The 20000-nt window shown below is 48.9% G+C and overlaps 1 long non-coding RNA gene across 1 annotated transcript; it reads right to left on the bottom strand.

Annotated features, from left to right (window-relative positions):
* Window positions 1-855: 855 nt before the first annotated feature.
* LOC123060335 (uncharacterized) lies at window positions 856-13838 on the bottom strand. The gene is made up of 3 exons (XR_006427903.1): window positions 13828-13838; window positions 10399-10400; window positions 856-1028 (listed from the first exon to the last, which is right to left on the bottom strand). It is a non-coding gene; the product is annotated as an uncharacterized lncRNA (long non-coding RNA).
* Between the last annotated feature and the right edge of the window lie 6162 nt (window positions 13839-20000).

The raw sequence follows: 20000 nt of genomic DNA, 5'->3' as shown, positions 1-20000 counted from the left end.
TGCATATGCTGTGTTTCATTTTGCTAAATGATATCAATTAAATGGTGTATCAATTCCATAAATTGCATATAGCAATAAATAAATCAGCAAAATTCTTTCTAATATTTTAGATAGAAGAAATGTTTCTTCTATCTAAAATATTAGAAAGAATGTACCCTTCTATCCAAATCCAATTTGCATCGATAAAATAAATCCAAATTCCAGTAGTAGATGAATAATTGCAAATTTGTGTGTGTACGAGATTAGAATAACTTCAAAATAACTGACATAATTTTGTATTTTTCCTGATCAGAAAAATACATGAAAAAGAAAGGAGGTAGAAATTTTTTTGGATTTATGGTTAAAGAAGAAAAAGAAGAAAACAGGGGTTCTGTTGAATTTCAAGTATTCAGTTTCACCAATAAGATACGGAGACTTGCTTCACATTTGGAATTACACAAAAAAATATTTTTCATCGGAAAGAGGTCTACGAAGACTTTTGGGAAAACATCGACGTTTGCTGGCTTATTTGGCAAAGAAAAATAAAGTACGTTATGTATCTGTGTTTTTATTCTTTTTTCTTTTTTAAGTTAAGGAATTTACAACAAGTCTCTTGCAAAAATAACTATCCTATCCCTTTCTACAATCTCTCTATATCCTTGTTACATAAGGTAAGTATTGTATAATAGTTCGGTTTTCCGCGATTTTTTCCATTCCTCTGTGTAAATAGCCTAATATGGGTTCACAATCAATAACATCCTCACCATCGAGAGTAACGATCAGTCGAAGAACACCATGCATTGATGGGTGTTGAGGGCCCATATTGACTATCATGAGATCTTTTCTTGTAAGCGGTAGACTCATATCCTTTCTTCCTTAAAATCTAATAAGAGGGATTGATTCTGATATACTTTTATTGGACTTTCTTCTTATTTTAACCTTTCGATTTATTTCTATATTAAGGATAGACTGACAAAGTTGGCCTAATTTATTAGTTTTCACTAACCCTAGATTCTTTCCCTTGATAAAAAAAATTATGTCCTCTCGAGCTCCATCGTGTACTATGTTACTTACAACCAAGCGCAAATTTGGTTCGGAACGAATAGAACAGGCTATGTCGAGCCAAGAGCATTTTCATTACTATGGAAAATGATGGATAGCAAAATCCTCATCATGAGTACAAAAACTACATTTCTTGCTTCCTTTCCGGTTGCGATGAGCGAGGTTGTCTTTAGTTAGCACAACTCCTCTCCGAAGATACCACATGAAAATCTTAACTTTTAGTGGCATCTCTGTATGCGATAGTGCACCATACATAGAGTCAACTGTGAAGGACCCAGATGTAGTAAGATTCCAGCGAAAGACATTCCACCCTTGCGTCAAGTTAATCGAATCCAAACGGGATAGAAGATGTTGCCATGACACATGACGGGGCCCAACCAAATCCCTCCGAAATGATATATCTGGCGGAGAAGTGGTCATCACATGCGCAAGAGTATCGTTCTTATCGCGTACAATGCGGTACAAGGCTGGATACTGTTTTCGGAGAGTGGTATTTCCTAGCCACTTGTCCTCCCAGAAGCGTATCTCCGAGCCGTCCTATATCGCGAAGGATCCGAAACGGAAAAGATATTTCTTTACCGCCATCAGACCAGCCCAAAAATGCGAGTCACCGGGCTTCCAATAAGCGTACATGGACATGAAGAACACTAGGTATGTTAAAAAAGACATGATCCAGCATATCACATATAGTGGCCTGTAGAATGCATATCACAAAATATTTGCTATTTTCCGGTTCATAAGACAACATTTAACAAAAACATAAATGAATAGGTGTGAAGATTATGAGAACATATGTACTACTACTACATAATTGGTACTCCTTTCGTCCCAAATTACTCGTCGCTGAAATGGATGTATCTAAAACTAAAATACATCTAGATACATTCATACGTGCGACAAGTAATTCGGAATGGAGGGAGCAGTAGTTAATGTTTTTCTTAGGTGGGGAGGTACTAGTAGTTAATGCTGTACCGTTTTTTAAGGGTTAATGTTGTACTGTTGTATTACTGTTGCAAGTCATCTGCATCAAGGCCTATAACTTAAGAGGAAATGGTGTGACATGTTGTATCATGAAAATACATTGTGATGAGCCTCTTTACTCAAGTTCTGATCAAGTTCATAGTTGGGTGAACGAATTTTCAGAGTTACAAGATTCCTTTTTCTCCCTGTAAAAATATTTATGCCTTTTTAGCTCAAGTTTTCAGTTAGTATTGCAGGCTCGAGATGATATACTACCGGGCTACGAACATTGTCAATTGTTGAAGCGTGTCGGTGTCTGTACAAGTTGGCAAAAGGAAACATTGGAGAATGATCCGACCGAAAACCAAAAGATATACATCCGGCAGGATAGCTGGGATTCAGCGGATATAATACTACTTCTAACGTCAGGGAACGAAACACAGCTCAAGCTCTTGATCGAGCACTAACGAAACATCGGCCACCGTCCATCAGAGGAGATTCACGGTGACGGTGACGCTGCCGGAGGAGCCCCAGAAATCGTCGGGTACGAACAGGAAGCGCTTGGACTTGTACCCCTGCAGATGACGGACGAGCTGCACTTTCCCTGACGCCGACAGCGACCACGGCTCTTCGGCCTTGTACACAGTACACCTTCATCTCGTAGTCGTACTCCTCGTCCTCCTCGGCCGCGTATGGGTGAGGATGTCGCCGCCGTTGAGCAGGAGGAACACGCTCTTCTCGCCTGGGTGGAGCAGAGCGCGGAAGGGCGTCGACTTCTGTAGTGTCACAGAAAAGGACAGCCAGCCGCCACGCAAGAGGGTGGCGGCATCGACGCCTGGCGCGTGGGCGTCAAGGATGTGGCCGTAGAGGAGGCGGCCGCGGTAGTCGCAGCCGTCGAACGGGCAGCGGCACGGCGCGAAGCTACATGCCTCCTCCTCGTGGGCGCGCGCCTCGGTGTACCGGACGGTCTCCGTGCAGCCGTGCTTCTTGAACCTGCAGGGCCTGGTCATGCCGGCGAGGATCTTCTCCGTTGCCCGGCACCGGAAGTCGCCGATGGGCTCGTTGCAGGAGGGGCACTTGCGGTGCATGCTGATGCAGCAGTTGGCGCACGCGGCGTGGCCGTTCTTGCACTGATCAATCAAGAATGAAGCCATCAGCAGAGCATAGATATCTTGCTAGCTAGAATGTGGAAAATATGTTTAGATGCTTGCCGAGAAAACTTGCGACTCAAATGGAAGATAGCATATGTCGCATTCCAGAGTATCCATCTCAACAGAGAACACGTTGAAGATCTCTTCTTCCTCCTGCTCTTGACCCTTGGCTGCGGTTCTGGCCTTCTTTGGTACGCGGCCACCATAGAATCCATGTTCTTGCTTGGTTCGCCAACACCATTGGTGCCTTTGTTGGCGCTCCCTTTCTGCATCGCCAGATCTCGTACGGTCACCCTATGTATCCATCCAAGCAAAATAAAGCAGTGACGAATCGATTCAGTAAGAGAAAAGGCAAACCTGCAAGTTGAGATATGCTAACCTGCAGGTTGAGATGAAGATGGAAGCCCAGTCGGCGTGGTGATGTTGGCAATGGCAGACGCGGCGCCGGCCACTTGGAGAATTAATAGGCAAATCTTGAGAGGCGAAAGGGTGAGTTGCGCGTGCTCTGCTGCAATGAATTTCTTGGCAGCTGGGGCAGACTCCTCGATCCTGGTGCAAAACGACCATTGGCCGAGATGCACGGCTGTGCTCCGCCTCGGTGTGACGAGACAGGACGCGCGCCTCTTCGGCCGCCAATGCCTGCAGCATGCGTGCTGCTCCACCGAGCGCGCGCTTCCATTCAGGGTTTGATTTTCTTTTTGGTTTTGCTAAACCTCATGTTCCTAAAATTATTCTTGGCATCAGTTTCTTTTTTCTACTTTTCTAGTGCACGAGATGGGGAGGCTCGGCTGGACCTCAGCGGAGAAGTACTCTCACTGTCTATGTTAGATGTGGGGTATAGGTTCGCTGGGAAGAAGCTCACTATCAATCTTAGAGCATCTCCAGCTGTTGGCCCCTAGGTGGCTTCAAAAACGCTGCCTGAGAGTGAACCGGTGCTAGGCATAGGGGCGACCTGGTTCCCAGCCGACACCCTCAGGGTCGGCTCCATGTGTCTGTTTTAAAAAAAATTTAAACATCGCGGACTTGGACTCGGCCTTGACGCTGAACAACGCCGGCGACCCGGAGGAGCGGGAGGAGGAGTGGGAGGAGGAAGAAGAGGAGCCGGCCCTCCTCAGCATCCATTGGCCGCAGCTCCAGCGGGGGATCCGGGGCGGCAGGGTACGTCAATGGTGGCTCGTTGCCATCCTCGAGGTGTTGGAGGACGGCGTGGAGCGTGCGGCCAAGGGCGCCACACCACAGGCGGCGGCCGTCGCTGTTCTTGGTCCCCCGCACCACCGGCGCATTGTTGGTGGAGGCCAGCCGCTGCTGGAAGTACGCCGCCCACGCCTCGTGATTGTCGGCGGCGTACTGCATGAGGACCCTCTGCTCCTCCGTCAGCGACGCACGCAAGTTGTGACGCCCGGATAATTAAACTATGGTAATCCCCTGTTAATGATGCCATCTTATCACTTTTACTGTTGCTAAATCCCTCTTAGATTCAAACCAAGTTCAAACTCAAGATTTAAAATAAATTCCAATAAATAATCTATTCAAACAGTAAAACTAAGATGTTCGATTTATTCTATAACTTCCCCTGATAATTATCATGTTGAAACCAACATTGTTTGACTCACCAGTTGATCTCTAGTAATTGATGAAGTGGACCAACATTATCTTACTGGACCATTTAAATTCAAACATGGTTCTAAACTTTTCAAAATAACTCCAAACTTTGTGGGCAGCTCCACAATACAACAAGGTATTTTTGTGACAAGTTTGGCATTTAACAAAATTCAAGTGGTGTGAAAATAAAATGCAGAGCGGTGAGTAAATAAGAAACAGAGAGAAATAAAAAAATAAAAAACATGCACTGTACACATGGCCCAGCCGTGGCAACAGTGCGGCCCAGCCCACCATGGCTGGCCTTTCCCCCACCTCTCGCTATAGGAGGCAGGGGATGGGTGTGGCAGCCATCCCGCGACCACGCGGCGGCCATCCGATCCCTCCTCGGCGTCTACGAGGCTGCCCCCGTCCCCTTGGGCAAACCCTAGGCCGCACTCACTCTCCCTCTCGCTCGATCCCCTCCTCTGTTCGATGAGGAGCGCTTCCATCGCCGCCACCTCGTTGATCCTGCGGCCACCGACCTCCTCGCCGCCGGCTAGCATGTCCAGGAGGCTTTCCGCAGTCGTCTCCTTCAACTACATCGAAGAACCCGTGCCGGGACGCCCCGCAGCCTCGCCATCGTCCTCATCTTCTCCCACGGTCGCCGACGTCCATCGCCGGTTGCCGCTGCTCCGGGCCGCCTCCGACCTCTCAACCTCGTCCACAAGCACCGGGGTGAGCCACTCTCGCGGTTCCCTCGCTTTGCCCCTTTGATCTATGTCGTTTGCCGTCGCTCCCGTGCTCGTCTATAGTCACCATGGCAAGAGCCCGAGCTTCTATGCACGTGCTCCTGCTGCGCTAATTACTACATCCGCTGCTGCTAGTTCCACGCTACCTCGCGCGCCCGCGGCCTTTGCTGGCCGCCCAGGCCGGCCCCGCTCGTCGCCTCTGCCCACGGCCGCGCGCCTGCCGCTGTCCGTTGCCGCGTCCGCTGCTGCCCCCGCCGTTGCTACCACTGCCCCCTTCGCCCAACCGTCGCAGCCACCCGCGCCCAAGCCTCCCTGCTGCCGCGCCTCCTCTGCTCACCTCAACCGCTTGCCCGCCTGCGAATGGCCCCACCCGCGCATGCAGCTCGCCGTTGTTCGCGCAGCTGGCGCCGTCCCGCGCCCGAGTTCGCCTCTCCTCGCCTCACGGCCCAGCCTCGCTGCTCGTCGCTCGCCTAGCCGCTGCTGGTCGCCGCGCCGCTCCACCCCGCCGCCCGCGCGTCCTGCTCCTCCCGCCGGCGACCGCCCTCAACCGCCACTTCATCGTGCGGCTCCGGCCACTGCCTCGGCCGTCGCACCCGGGTTGCCTCGGGCACAGATGCCCACACCCCATGCGCCCGTACCCGCCCCACTAAGGCCATATGGCCTATGACAACAGGGACCCACACCCCTATTTACTTAAAAAATGTAAGAAATTATATATTAATAAAAATAATTAATTAATTAGTTAGACGGTTAATTAACTTAATTAATTAAACTTAATTAGCCTAACCACCTAGTTTAGTTAACTAAACTGTTAGAGTAGACTAAAACAGTCAATGACAGGGAGCCCCACCCCTGTTGACCAGTCAAATGTTGATTGGTCAACTGGGACCCCCTGGACCCACATGTCACCCTATGACACACTTCTGTGTACACAGATCTAGGTGCACATAGCATTTACTCATTATTTTCGAATTAAATTAAATTACAGAATATCGTTAAAACTTTGAAAATTCATAGAAAATAAATCTTAGCTCGAATGAAAAAGTTTTATACATGAAAGTTGCTCAGAACGACGAGACGAATCCGAATATGCAATTCATTCGTCCGCCCTACGTCCCAAGCATAGCGAACATGCAACATGCCCCCCTCTGGTTCGCTTGTCCGAAAATGCAAACTTTGGGAAAACTTTCCCGGATGTTATGCCCCTTCGTCGGTATCGTGTAGCATCGCGTTAGAACACGTGTAGCTCTGCCTGCTGTCCTGTTATGCGCTTACTTGCTATGTATTTACTGTTTTCCCCCTCTTCTCTCCGGTAGACCACGAGACCGATGTCGATGCCGCTGTGATCGACTACGTCGTCGACGACTCTTCCTCCCTTTCAGCGGAGCTTCCAGGAAAGCCCCCCTTTGATCACCCCGATATCGCCCATTCCATTCTCTCATGCTTGCATTAGATTTTGCTACTATAATTGATTGCTCCTAGTCTGATGCATAGCCTGCTTTTGTAACCTGTTTATTGTTACCTACCTGCTTATCTAAAACTACTTAGTATAGGTTGATTAGTGATCCATCAGTGACCCCCACCTTGTCCTTGTTGCCCCTGCTTCATCATCGATAACTCGATCAACGTGATCGACGACCAGAGCCTGACACCTCACATCGTATCATGCCCCTTTTCTTAATCAACTCTGCAGAGCTACTATCGAGTGCCGAGGGTGATACCTCGCAACGCACTCCTGATGATAATTCTATAGTGTAGCTATTCGGTCATGGTCATCGAGGGTGATTCCTCCTTGACCACTCCCGATACGACTCTAACGTGCAACCCCTCAAGTGTGAACCTAGAGGGTGGTTTCTCTTACGTTCACCTTGATGATGATTACATTGAGTGGAATCCACCAAGGGTGATTCCTCGGTTTTTCCCCTTGATATTTAGACACACGATTACCTTGACTTTACTTGAGACCATTGTTGAAGTCGGGTCGGCCCTGAGGGGTACCCGCGAGTTGATGTGAAAGTCGGACGGGCCCGTTGAGCACCCGCGAGTTTTCTACGAGGCACGGCCGGGCATTTTGGGCCCTTGCCGTATGTCCACGAGACGCGGCGACGGGGTCACATTATCGTGAGTCTCTGCTCGTCTCCGCGAGCCCCCAATGCATTAACAGGTTGGGTATTTGTTCTGAGTTGGTCTCTGACCTTTACGCACTAACCACCACGCGAGAATATTTATGGGCCTCGACGACATAGTATCAGCCGAAGCTTTGTCAAACTTCCAGTTCAGCATTGCGGCACGGCTAGGCCGGCACCTTCCATGTAGAGGTGGAGCCTGGACCCACCCCGCTCGCAATGACCCGGAGTGCAACCGGCGATGGGCCCAGACCCCGGAGTGCTTAGGATGTAGACCGGCGGGGACCTCTTTGCTGAGCCTGAGTAGGGCTACGGCATGTTGATCTTTCGAGGCCGGGCATTGACCTAGAAAAGTGTGTTCAACCAGAGTAATCACACGTGTTGGAAAACGTGGTGCACCCCTGCAGGGAAGATTATCTATGAATAGCTGTGTCCATGGTAATGAATGTTCAGACTTGTATCCTGATTTGTTACAACTAGAACTGGTTACTTGAGACATGTGATGGATATGTGGCTCCGAGATTGCTTTCTCGAAGGGAGTCGAGGTAGGATCTCTGGACGTTAATGTTACAACATATTTGTTAAATATAAACTGATATTCTTTACTCTTCTATATGCTGCAAGATGCTTGGAGCTGCTTGATACGTCTCCAACGTATCTATAATTTTTGATTGTTCCATGCTGTTTTATTATCAATCTTGGATGTTTTATAATCATTTTATAGTCATTTTATATCATTTTTTGGTACTAACCTATTGACTAGTGCCAGTTACTGTTTTTTCCATGTTTTTTACATCGCAGGAAATCAATATCAAACGGAGTCCAAATGGCAAAAAAATTTACGATGATTTTTTATGGGCCAGAAGAAAGGCAATGGGCCCTGGTTGCACCTGGGGGGGTGCCCCGAGGGGGGTGAGGGAGTCCTGGACTAAGGGGTCCTTGGGCGTCCGGCCCATTATCCTTTGGGCCGGACTGATGAGCTGTGAAGACATGAAGGTCGAAGACTGCACCATGTCCGAATTGGACTCTACTTGGCGTGGAAGGCAAGCTTGGCGATCAGATATTCCTTCTTATGTAACCGGCTCCATGTAAACCCTAGATCCCCTCGGTGTCTATATAAACCGAAGGGGATAGTCCGGAAAGGACACCACATATACTCATTACCATATTCATAGGCTAGACTTCTAGAGTTTAGCCATTACGATCTCGTGGTAGATCAACTCTTGTAATACTCATATTCATCAAGATCAATCAAGCAGGAAGTAGGGTATTACCTCCATAGAGAGGGCCCGAACCTGGGTAAACATCGTGTTCCCTGTCTCCTGTTACCATCGATCCTAGACGCACAGTTCGGAACCCCCTACCCGAGATCCGCTGGTTTTGACACCGACATTTGTGCTTTCATTGAGAGTTCCACTGTGCCATCGACAAAAGGTTCGATGGCCCCTTCAATCGTCAATAATGACGCTGTCCAGGGAGGAATCTTCCTCCCCGGACAGACCTTTGTATTCGGCGGCTTCATAATGCAGGCCAACTCGCTTGACCATCTGGAATAGATCGACAGCCACGCCCCTGGCCATCAAGTCAGATTCAATAGCTTGAACTACGCCACAGACATCCGTGGAGACCTGACCTCCGAGGGATTTGAGCCCGCGGCGATTGCTCTTCCTTATCCCGATGAACGTGACTTAAATCTGTCATCGAATCACACTCAGGAGATGGTTCCTGCGGCTGCGGCGACCTTAGAGCCGAAGCAGATCGAGCCATCTGAGGCCTCAGAGTCCGCGGCGCTTTAGCTGCACATGGACTCGACGCCCCGCAATATTCGCTTTAATGGAACTGCGGACTCGTCTGCGGCTATAAGTTTCGGACTGTGTACGCCCGCGGACACCGAGCTAGATCGGTTATCGATCTTCAAGTTCAGCGCCGCTGACGTTTTCCAGCACTCGCCTTCGGGTGACGTGCTAAAATCTTTAAAAAATCTGTCCTTGGAAAAGGACTCCCAGCCGAACTATGTCCGGTTCGAGCTAGAGACGGATGATGAGGAATTTTTCTTCCCATCCGCCACCCACTTCATAGCCACCGTCGATGACTTAACCGACGTGCTTGACTATGGCTCCAAAGACATCGACGGCATGGACGATGATGCCGACAAGGAGCAAGGCCAAGACCCGCCATTCACTGGAAGTTGGACGGCTACCTCTTCATACGACGTGTACATGGTTGATACACCTAAAGGATCTGGTGACGACAAAGAAGAGCCGGATGCGAACAAAACCTCCGAGACATAGTCCAAGCGCCGGCGGCCCAAACACCGCCCTAAGCCCCGTCGCTCAAAGGACGGCAACACCGGCACCGGAGAAAATAGTACTCCGAGCGACGCCGAAAACAGTGAAGACCTCGCCGGGGCTACATCCGAACAGGAACACGACAGCAGGCAAGACAACACTGACGAAAAGGCCATAAAAGATGACCCGGAGGATGATAGTTACCGCCCACCCCCCGAGGAGGAGACAAGCCTTGGCAATGAAGACATCATCGTGCCTGAGGATCCTCTCGAGCAGGAGCGCTTCAAGCTTTAGCTTATAGCCACTACAAGGCGCCTGAAAAAGAAACAACAGCAGCTTCAAGCTGAACAAGACCTGCTCGTCGACAGATGGACTGACGTCCTGACAGCTGAGGAATACGGCCTCAACCGCCCAGACAAGAGCTACCCGAAACACAAACTGCTACCTCAATTCGATGAGGAGGCGCTGGAGCATATATCTTCCTCGCGCAATGCGGATCGACCACTACGTGGTTGGGACAGGGCGGCGGAACGGCCAACCCGCGGTCGAGATAAAGCGGCAACTTAGGCCGAACAACAGACCGCCCTACCACCCCATCAAAATTGGGACGGAAGAGTCCGGTGCCATACGTACGACCTCCGACAGACCTTGGATAGTAGAGCAGGACACACAAGATCGATCTACGGATCACGAGGACGTGCATCGAGGCGCGACGACGGATACATATTCGGACGTGACAAACCTAACCACACTCGAGCCGAATGCCGCAGACGGACTCCTTCGAAGCTCCGCCATGATGCGGCCCGATATAGAGACGCCGCACACCCGCTCTGCTTCACATATGAAGAAACTATTGCCAAGCGAGCTGTGCAACATCACCTTGTTGCAATCCATGACGTACGAGACGGCGGATATTTTCAATTAATCCATCGACGGACGCGCAACGTTGCCCGTGTTAGAGTTATCCGCCTGCCCACGCGTAGCACGACCCAAGAAGAAAAGCTAGTCATCGTTTGATGATTTATTGGCTAGCGCGTACCCATTCTTGGCAATGGTCCAAGTAAGTGAACGTGTCATCACCCTGTAGCTATCTCCGTATAGACCACACGTGACACGTCGAAAGGCCAGAAGTGAACGTATACAGAGAGGAGAGCAGCTGGACTATCAATACGAGAGAAAATACAGTCCACGTAAATACGAGGGAATCCAGCCGACGACCATTGACTCAAGGTCTTGAGTCTTTGCTCCTGACTGGAACGCCGTTGGCGTAGCGCTGCGTGGCACACACCATGACCATGACAGCGTCGTGTGCGGCTAAAACGCACGCGCGGACCAGTCGTCGCCGCCATCGTTACCGCGTAGTTTTTTTTTTGCGTTCAAAACTTGAGAGCTTTATTCAACTGAAGAAAACCTGCCATCATCAGCCATTAGGCTAGTGAGCAGGAACGAAGGTCTAGTGTCAGTCCAACTCTCGGTTACCATCAGTGAGCATGCATGCTTAGCACAAAGATGGGCCGGTACGTTGGCTGACCTGCTTACATGTTGAATACGAAAAGAAGTAAAAATTGCCGCTAGCTCTTCAATTTCTACAAGTAAAGGTGCCACAGCAGAGCGATTACTGTGGCGAGATGTCCAGAAGTTCACTACCTCCAGGCAGTCGGTCTCCATGATCACGTGTGAAAAACCGCGCAAACTTGCAAAAATAACACCATCTCTTAGCGCTAGTGCTTCATCAATGAACGGATCTGTAACCCCATGATGAGGTTTACTCCAATAACCCAGCAAGCGTTCGTCAGAATGAGCAACTCCTCCTGCACCACACCTTGCCGAGACCAAACTCATTGCTGCATCTGTATTAATCTTAATCACACCTGGATCCGGAGGAATCCAACCGTATCCTGGTAGTATAGCAGCCGCAGCTTGGGGTATATCCAACACGGCCAGATCATCCTTGATCCGCCTAATAGTCGTTACTGGGTCCAGCTTCTCTCCATCATGTGTAATTCTGTTTCTTAAATGCCAGATCGCCTACATAACAGAAATCATCTGAGACCTTTGCATATCCGTGAACTGTGGGTCAGACAAGATGTCTCGCGCCCACGTATCGGGATGAAGCCGAGGCCGGCGTACACCCAGCCAATCATAGGCTTCTTCCCAGAACATTTTTGCATGGGGGCAATGCACTAGAGCGTGCATCAAATCCTCATCCATTGCCAAACACACTTTGCATCTTCCAATTTCTTGTATATGTCTACGCTTCAGAGTGCATTCATCAGGTAATATTTCCCGCACAACTCGCCACCAGAATACACGCACTTTTGGCAAAACCTTGAGCTTTCATAATCGCTTCCACATCTGTCCATCAGTCTGTGAGGTACTTGTAGCCGTCCCTTCCTCTAGAGCTACATGCTCTTTGCGAGTCACGAGAGCACGGTACGCAGATTTGACAGAGTAGTTGCCATTTCTTTCATGGGCCCAAGCAAGGAAATCATCGCCTCCTCCGTGACGCAGCGGTATATTAAGTATAGCTTCTGCTTCCGGGGGGATGAACACGTCTCGAATCAAGTCTATCTTCCAAGACCAATTCTCTTCATCTATAAGATCACTCACCCATGCTAGAGTAGTCCCACCAGTTATGACAGTTGGCCGGAGAGATGACAGCCCTGGTATCCATCGGTCTTCCCATATGGAGATGGTAGTACCAGTCCCCACCCGTTTCACTAATCCTTCCTCTAGCGCTTCACGGCCTGCCACAATGGCTCTCCACACAGCTGAAGATGAGCGCGGAACAGCGGCATCCATGAACTCTCCATCAGGGAAATAACGTCCCTTCATAACACGACCACATAGGGAATCTGGATTGGTAATAAAACGTCATCCATGTTTCCCAAGTAGAGCCAAGTTAAACAGTTGCAAGTCTCGAAAACCCATGCCACCATTAACTTTTGGAGATGCGAGACTCACTACTAGAAAAACCCCTACTAATGGCGCACCTAGTATGGCTATTAGTGGCGCATCTGTGGTGCGCCATTAATAGCATGCCATTAGTAATTTTTACTAATGGCGCACCACCTGGTGCGCCATTAGTATCTGGTATACTAATGGCGCACCTCGGCTGCGCCATTAGTATAGGCCAGGGTGCGCCATTAGTATGCCTCTCAGGGGCCATGTATACCCAGGTGCTTTGGCATACTAATGGCGCACCACCTCTCGATGCGCCATTAGTAACCGCGGCATACTAATGGCGCACTGCCCAGTGATGCGCCATTAGTATGCACTGTCATACTAATGGCGCACTGTCATGTGATGCGCCATTAGTATGAATATTAGGTTTTTTTTATTTTTTTATTTTCTGTTTTTTGCACAGGTTACAAAATGTATAGTTTGACAAAATATAGACAGCACACATCAACAACAGATTCATCAAATACAATAGAAGATTAGTCTTTGAATACAATTCATCATATTAGTCTCCGAATACAATTCATCATATTAGTCTCCGAATTGAAAAGACCGAACAAAGATAGAACATTATATTACAAGTCTCGAGACCGCGAGTAGCGAGTCTGTCTTCACATTACAAGTCGATATCGATCATCTAAACTACCATCACATAGAAGAGAGCTGCGGTCATCACGATGAGCATCATCACGATGAAACTCGTCTTCATCCGGTTCCTCCAACGCTCTCTCCCCTCTCCCGCTAGATAGCGGGCGTATCTAGATTCGGCCTCGGCCCTAGTGGTGTATCCTTTGTAACTGTTACCGCTGAATCGGTGAACCTGTCTCCGACACTCCTCCCAGTCATCGTAGACTCCGGGAACCTTACCCTTGTACACGACATACGTCGGCATCGCTATGCACTAGCCAAACGAAACGTTAGTACCAATTCACAGACAATACATAAGCAATATATAAGTATGCAACAGAACGATCGGAAGAGAAAAGCAAGACATTAATAGCATCGATTACATCTAAGTTGAACGACTCTCGAAACCAAAGAGACATACTACAAGTTCATTAAAGTTTAATTACAACATGAGCCAATCGATGTTTCAGAACTAGACAACTCGACTCAAGGGACCGGAGCGTGGATGAAGCCGCCGTCTATCGTGGGAGTCATGAAAGAACGGGCGTTGTCATCCTGCATTTGTAGCATTGTGTCGATGTCACTGTTGGACGGTTGATTTCTGAGGTAGAACTGCCCCGAGGTACGAAGGACATCTTGATGGATGATTTCCGCAAACTCCGACTAGATGCGAAAGAATTCTTGTCGGAGGTCCGCGTCCTGGATTGCCGACACGCTCGCGGCCCAATCTTTGAGTTTACTCGGTAGCAGAAGTTGATGATGGTCCCGTACGATCGCCCGCATGTGATGGATGGCGTAGTAGGCACCCTTCTGACTGCCAGGCGGCTGCTTGACGCAGCAGAACGTCGTATTGTGGGAGAACACGTGCTTGCCGTACTTACGAATAGGCCTGGTGAAGGTGCCTCCAGATTGGGCGTAGCCGGGGAGAACATCATCAAGAACCTTCTTGACATTTGTGTAGTCTACGTTCGACTGACGGTCCGGGTCGAAATACGTGGCCATGGAATATTTGGGGCTTAGGAGGATGAGCGTGCAACGTGTGTCACTGCAGAAAACACGGAATGTTAAAAGAAAAACGATCGAAATGTTACGGGCCGGTTGAGGGGAGGACTTACTCGGGAAAGTAAGGCACGAGGAAGTTATCCTTATCTTGGTTTGCTAGAATGACGCCTTCGAGGTAAGAACTCACGACTTGCCGGTCCCCAGCGCTGCCCAAGATCTTGGCACGCATGTAGAAGGGGTCGACTATCACGATGTCCGGGGTCTTGTCGCGAATGATCCGCATCTCCATACTCAGCGAAAATAGCCGAACGAAGGTGTAGTGCAGCGGATGAAGGTTCAACATAGCGTGGATGTCATCAAAACGCAGAACGATCGTACGCCCGATGGAGTTATCCACAAAGCCCTTGCCCTCTGGCACCTTGGCCGCGAAAACCGGGTATGCGACATCCTTATCCCTGAGACGCCGCTTCTCCAAAGCAAGAACACTATCATGCAGACTCCGCATAGCACCGGTTGCAGCATTGAGCATATTTGTCGGTAGCATTGCCCTACCCGCCACATGCACCCTCCTCGAGATATCCTGCGGTGAAGGTGGCCCGTCCTGAGCACGGATCGTACTCGGTGCCGGCTGGCTCGCACCCTTCTTAGTCTTTCTTTTGCGTGCCTTCTTCTTCTCCTGTAATGGGACCGAGTTCTGCTCACAGACCGCCTTCTTGAGTGTGTTGGGGCTGATAATATTTCGCACCTCGCCTATCTGAGGCTCGGTGAAGTCGGCAGCTGGAGGCGTCTCCTGAGAGCTGAACGCCAGACGGCGCCTGTTGCAGCTTGGCTTCTCCGCGGTACGGGCTAGATCGCACACGTCTTTTGTTGGGTTTGGTTCTTGAGAAGGAGGCCCCATGAAGTCGCCATCGTACCCATGCTCGGCAAAGTACTGATCGATGTTGCCAAATGTATCATCGTCGTCGTCGTCGTCGTTCTGATCCTGTGCCATATGCATGTTTGGATCCAGTGGCATAGGGATGTCCGGCACCGTTACGGCGGTCTTGCCATGGGGCCGACTTAGCGCCGGCACGACTGGCGGTGTTGTCTTTGGGGTGGTGTCCCCCGCCCTCAAACGAATCTGGCTCTTCGGCCAAAGCAGGGGCCAGCTCAGGCAGGCGCTGAGGGTCATCACGTCTTCATCGTCGGCCCCGACGCGTCGAATCGGAGGTAACAAGTCGTCGCAGCCTGGCAGCAACCGAACCAGTTGAACCCTAAACAAGTTGGGTGGCGTCTGGGTACCGTGGAACAAGGGGTTGCCCGGTTGAACGATTTTGCCCTTGGCGACATCGACCAACTCGTTGTTCACGAAGTGGAGGAGAGTGCACGGAACATCGGCGGCGCCCTGCGAAAACATGTAGGGCGTCAGGGATGCCCAGTCAAAGGCAAGGAGATGAAGTCCTCGGCCGAGAGAGGCTTAATTAGTTACCGTGATGATGGCGTCGAGCTCGGCTAATGTCGAGGCACCGCCAACGGCGGGCGTGCAGTTGACGGAGGGGCCGCTTGCTGAAGAGGTGTCGGCCGGTGTACACCCGGGTGCATTAAGCTCCCGTGCCGGCATCGGAGACACCAATGCCGCCTCCGCCGGAGGCACCAATGGCCCCGCCATCGCATTATGCGAGTTGCTGGCCGTGAAGCTAGGAATCGGGGGCGGCCCCTGTTGGCCGCCCGCAATCCACGCACTCAACCCCGAGATCAAGGTAGGCACAAGGGCGGTGATCGTCGCTCCGAGTCGTTGTTCCACTTGCTCTTGGACAATCTCCGGAATCCGCGCCACCTGTGCCTTGAGTTCTTGAACCTCTCGCGCCTGGCTTTCCGAGCTGGTCTTTTTCTCCTTCCGCACACCAGCGGTATAGTATGACCCCCATTTTGTCGACAAGCCTTTGCCGGCCACACGACCAGCTGACGTTGGCTTACTGAGCTTATCCTTGTTCTTCATTACATTCAACCCCCTATTTAGAGTGGTGTCCCAAGGGTTGCTCTTAGTCGACTCCGCGCTACTGCTTTCAGTCGCCTGCGGAAGGAATGTGAACCATTTAGAAATTTGGCTTCATTAATTAGAATGCAACCATATGGAGCTAATTACGTGGGGGTGTATTCCTTACCAGAACAAGCTCAAGCGCCCTGGTCTTCAGATCCGTGGTAAGCTCCTTTGTTATCGGGTCCTCCTTGTACCGGGCCCTGACATAGTTCCTAGTCTACTTGTTACCGCTGTATTTCTCGAAGCGGGGCGGTAGGCCTTGCTCGGCACGGTCCGCGTCCTCCTTGTCCCATATAGGCTCCGCCACTCTGTAACCGCCTGGACCGAGTGTGTGTTCCCCTATGTTCAGCTCCCGCATTTGTTTCCCCCACTCACTTGATTGGGAGCTTGCGGTGCTCGAGCAATTGATCTTGAAGTCGTTGTAGTCATCTTCGGTGATCGAAGGATTTTTCTCCTTGATCTTCTGATAACTCTCACCTTTCTCGATCATTCTCTTCACATTGCTTTTCCAAGTAGACAGGGCCTTGCTCATCTTCGTGAGGGCAGCATTGTTCACTTTATTCCCTTTGAGGCTTGTGTTTTCAAATTCAGCGGGGAACTTGTATCGTTCGTGCAGCTTCGTGAAGAGGAGGTTGCGCAAATTCCCTCGGTTAGGATGCCTCAGGTTCTCGGTGTTGATCGAGACGGTGCTCCGGACAATGCACCCGAGCTGAAGCGAGTACCCCTTGACTATTCGTTCGGGCACCGTTGGATTCCCGTTGGAGTCCACTTCAGTAACTTCCTCCTTGAGGGTGCGGAGCACGATCGGGCGACGGTCCTTCCGTTGCCTCTTCGGTTGGCTGCCATCTGTGCGTGCGCCGCCATCATCAGTGGTGGCATCCTCGGCGACACCATCAGTGGTGGCATCAGTGTGGTCATCCTCGGCGGCACCATCCGTGGTCTCAGGATCGGTGGGGAAGGCGGCGGCCTCATACAAGTGAGGTTGTTCCTCCATCTCCTGGGACAGCTCCCAGAATGCCTTGCCGCCCGAACCCCCGGCCTCATCGTTGTGGGCCATGTTTCTCTCTAAATAGAAACAAAGTTTGGTCAAAAAGTTGGTTATTGTCAAGGAACAAGATCATGGTCTCATCATTTAGGGTTTGTCGACACCGAGGCATCCTAAAATCTAAGCTTTTATCATTGAGGGTTTTTCGACGCCAAGGCACCCTAAAAGCCTAACTTTTCATCATTTCGGTTTTTATCGACACTGAGGCACCCTAAAAGCCATGCATTAGTCACAAGTACGCCGGGGCACTTGATCCTACTTAATTAACTACTAAGATACCCCGGCCCATGCATTAGTCACAAGTACCCCATATGTCCTATTTTTAGCAAAGTCATGCTAAAATTCACGGAAAATTTCAGCATGACCTTTGCTGAAAATAGGACATATGGAGTACCCGAATTTGCCGGAATGGAAGTTAATCGACATTCCGGCAAACTCAAGGGCCTCTCGGGGTACCTGCAAAATCATTATCCCAGGTGGACATGGATGCAATGTCACATGTCACATGGATCCCACACCCACAGGAGCTGGTGAAGCTTCATGTGTATTTCACGAAAACCAGCCTGACTAAAGAGCTTTATGTAGAAAACAAATCACTCCACCAGCTCACACAGGATCATCCCTCTAAGCAATTACTCAAAATGGGCACTAGCAGCAAAATGAACATTTTACAATCTGAACTTTTTTTTGTCATCTATGTGCTCATTTAACTTTGATCCAAATAGTATCAAAGTTCTTAGCAAGTAAGTAATACATGCCTGCTTGGCTAATTAGCAAGTAAGTAACTCTTACATTATCAAAGCTTGCCAGTTTCTGAAATCAATTACTGACAGGGAATAGCACAGGCACACAGCAAACCTATAACTTAATGATGATTATTAGGGAAGACAGGAAATGAGGATGGACAGAACCATATGTTTGGGAAATGCAAATAGAAGTAGTGCTATGAGAGTAATTTTTTTTCAGTTTTCATTGATGTTTCAAATTAGATCGGTGCACATGTGGCTGCAATTTCTATTGGTCATCCAAGATGGGTGTTCATAGTAAAGTACTATATAGTGGCACTAACATAACCAAGGATTGCTTTAAAAAAAACATAACCAAGAATCACCTTCCACGTGGCTTCTTCTCTTTAGCCTGGCTTCCTTCTGCAAAGTGGGCAAATACTTCTGTCTGCTGCAGTAGGTACTTCAGTTGCCCTTTCCCTTCTTGTTCTGTGATCAAAACCACGATGAGAATGCAATACACACCAAAGAATATCATATACAAGAATTGCAGAAATTAAAAAGGTCAGACCCACACTATCTATTCTTTCTTCATGGCAGAATATCATATACAAGCACGAATTTTGTTCACATTTATATAGCAACAAATATTTATACACTCATATAGCAGCACTAAGTATATTGCACTTAGAAGAAGATTTGCTTTTACATCCCACCCAACTTAACAATCTAGTAGAGTTGTGATTTATTAATATTGTCTTTCCTTTGCAGGTTCATGTCAAGTCGATCGAGGATTTCGCGCAGCTGGGTTGTTTCGATGAGAACCAAGACAAGCAGCAGCCCACCAAAGCTTCTTCTACCCAGCAGCAAACACAACAAGAAGAACTGCGGAACAATGTGATTCTAGTGCTAGTTACTACTGCTGCTGCTGGAAAGGGTGATGATTTGAATCTGATCAAAAGAGGAGGCTTCAAAGTAGAAGGTTGTTTCTGTCATGTTGAGGATTCAAGGAACCTGCCCTAGTGGTATCGTCTTGTTGTACAATTGTCCTTGCTACTGTAAATGGAAGGATCATCTATGCTTTCTCCAACACCCGGAGAAAAGCCACTACTTTGTTGCTAATGTCCTTGTCTCTATGAAAAGAGTAGGAGCATCATGTTTGGGGTCTGCGTAGTCAATTTTGAGAATCACTGTTGTGCCGAAGGTGGAGACGTTTCACTGAAATTTGGACAGTGGAAGGAAAGAACCATTGGAATTGGTGGAATCTGCAGATATGTTCTGTTACACTACATCATGTTAAAAGGGATGAGAAAAGTGACCACAATATTTCCTGTCATTACAAAAATAGAACTGAAAAGATTTCCAGATTTCATATCTAATAATGCCTGCTTTTTCTTTGTTAGTACAATCATCAAAACCATGAGGTATTTTTTAGAAGAAAATTGGTATATAACTGTCAGACTGTCAGTATCTACTATCTAATACTAAATTTGATGAAATTGCACTTCTTGAAATCTGCAGTTGTGTTGCAATTTCTTATTTGCGCATTTGAAATCTTATCTATCTTGCTTGTTAGGTACAGATTGCACTCACAGTTATAAATTTTTGCAGATGCACAATCATGATAATCTAGACTTAGCACCATGATGCGCATAAGGGTTGTGTGACGATCCTTGTATAAGTTCTGTACTAACATGTTGTTCTTTTAGAGTTTATAATATTTT

Source organism: Triticum aestivum, chromosome 3A (assembly GCF_018294505.1).
Source record: "Triticum aestivum cultivar Chinese Spring chromosome 3A, IWGSC CS RefSeq v2.1, whole genome shotgun sequence".
NCBI classification, from domain to species: domain Eukaryota; kingdom Viridiplantae; phylum Streptophyta; class Magnoliopsida; order Poales; family Poaceae; genus Triticum; species Triticum aestivum.
This window is presented reverse-complemented; position numbering and strand designations above follow the sequence as displayed.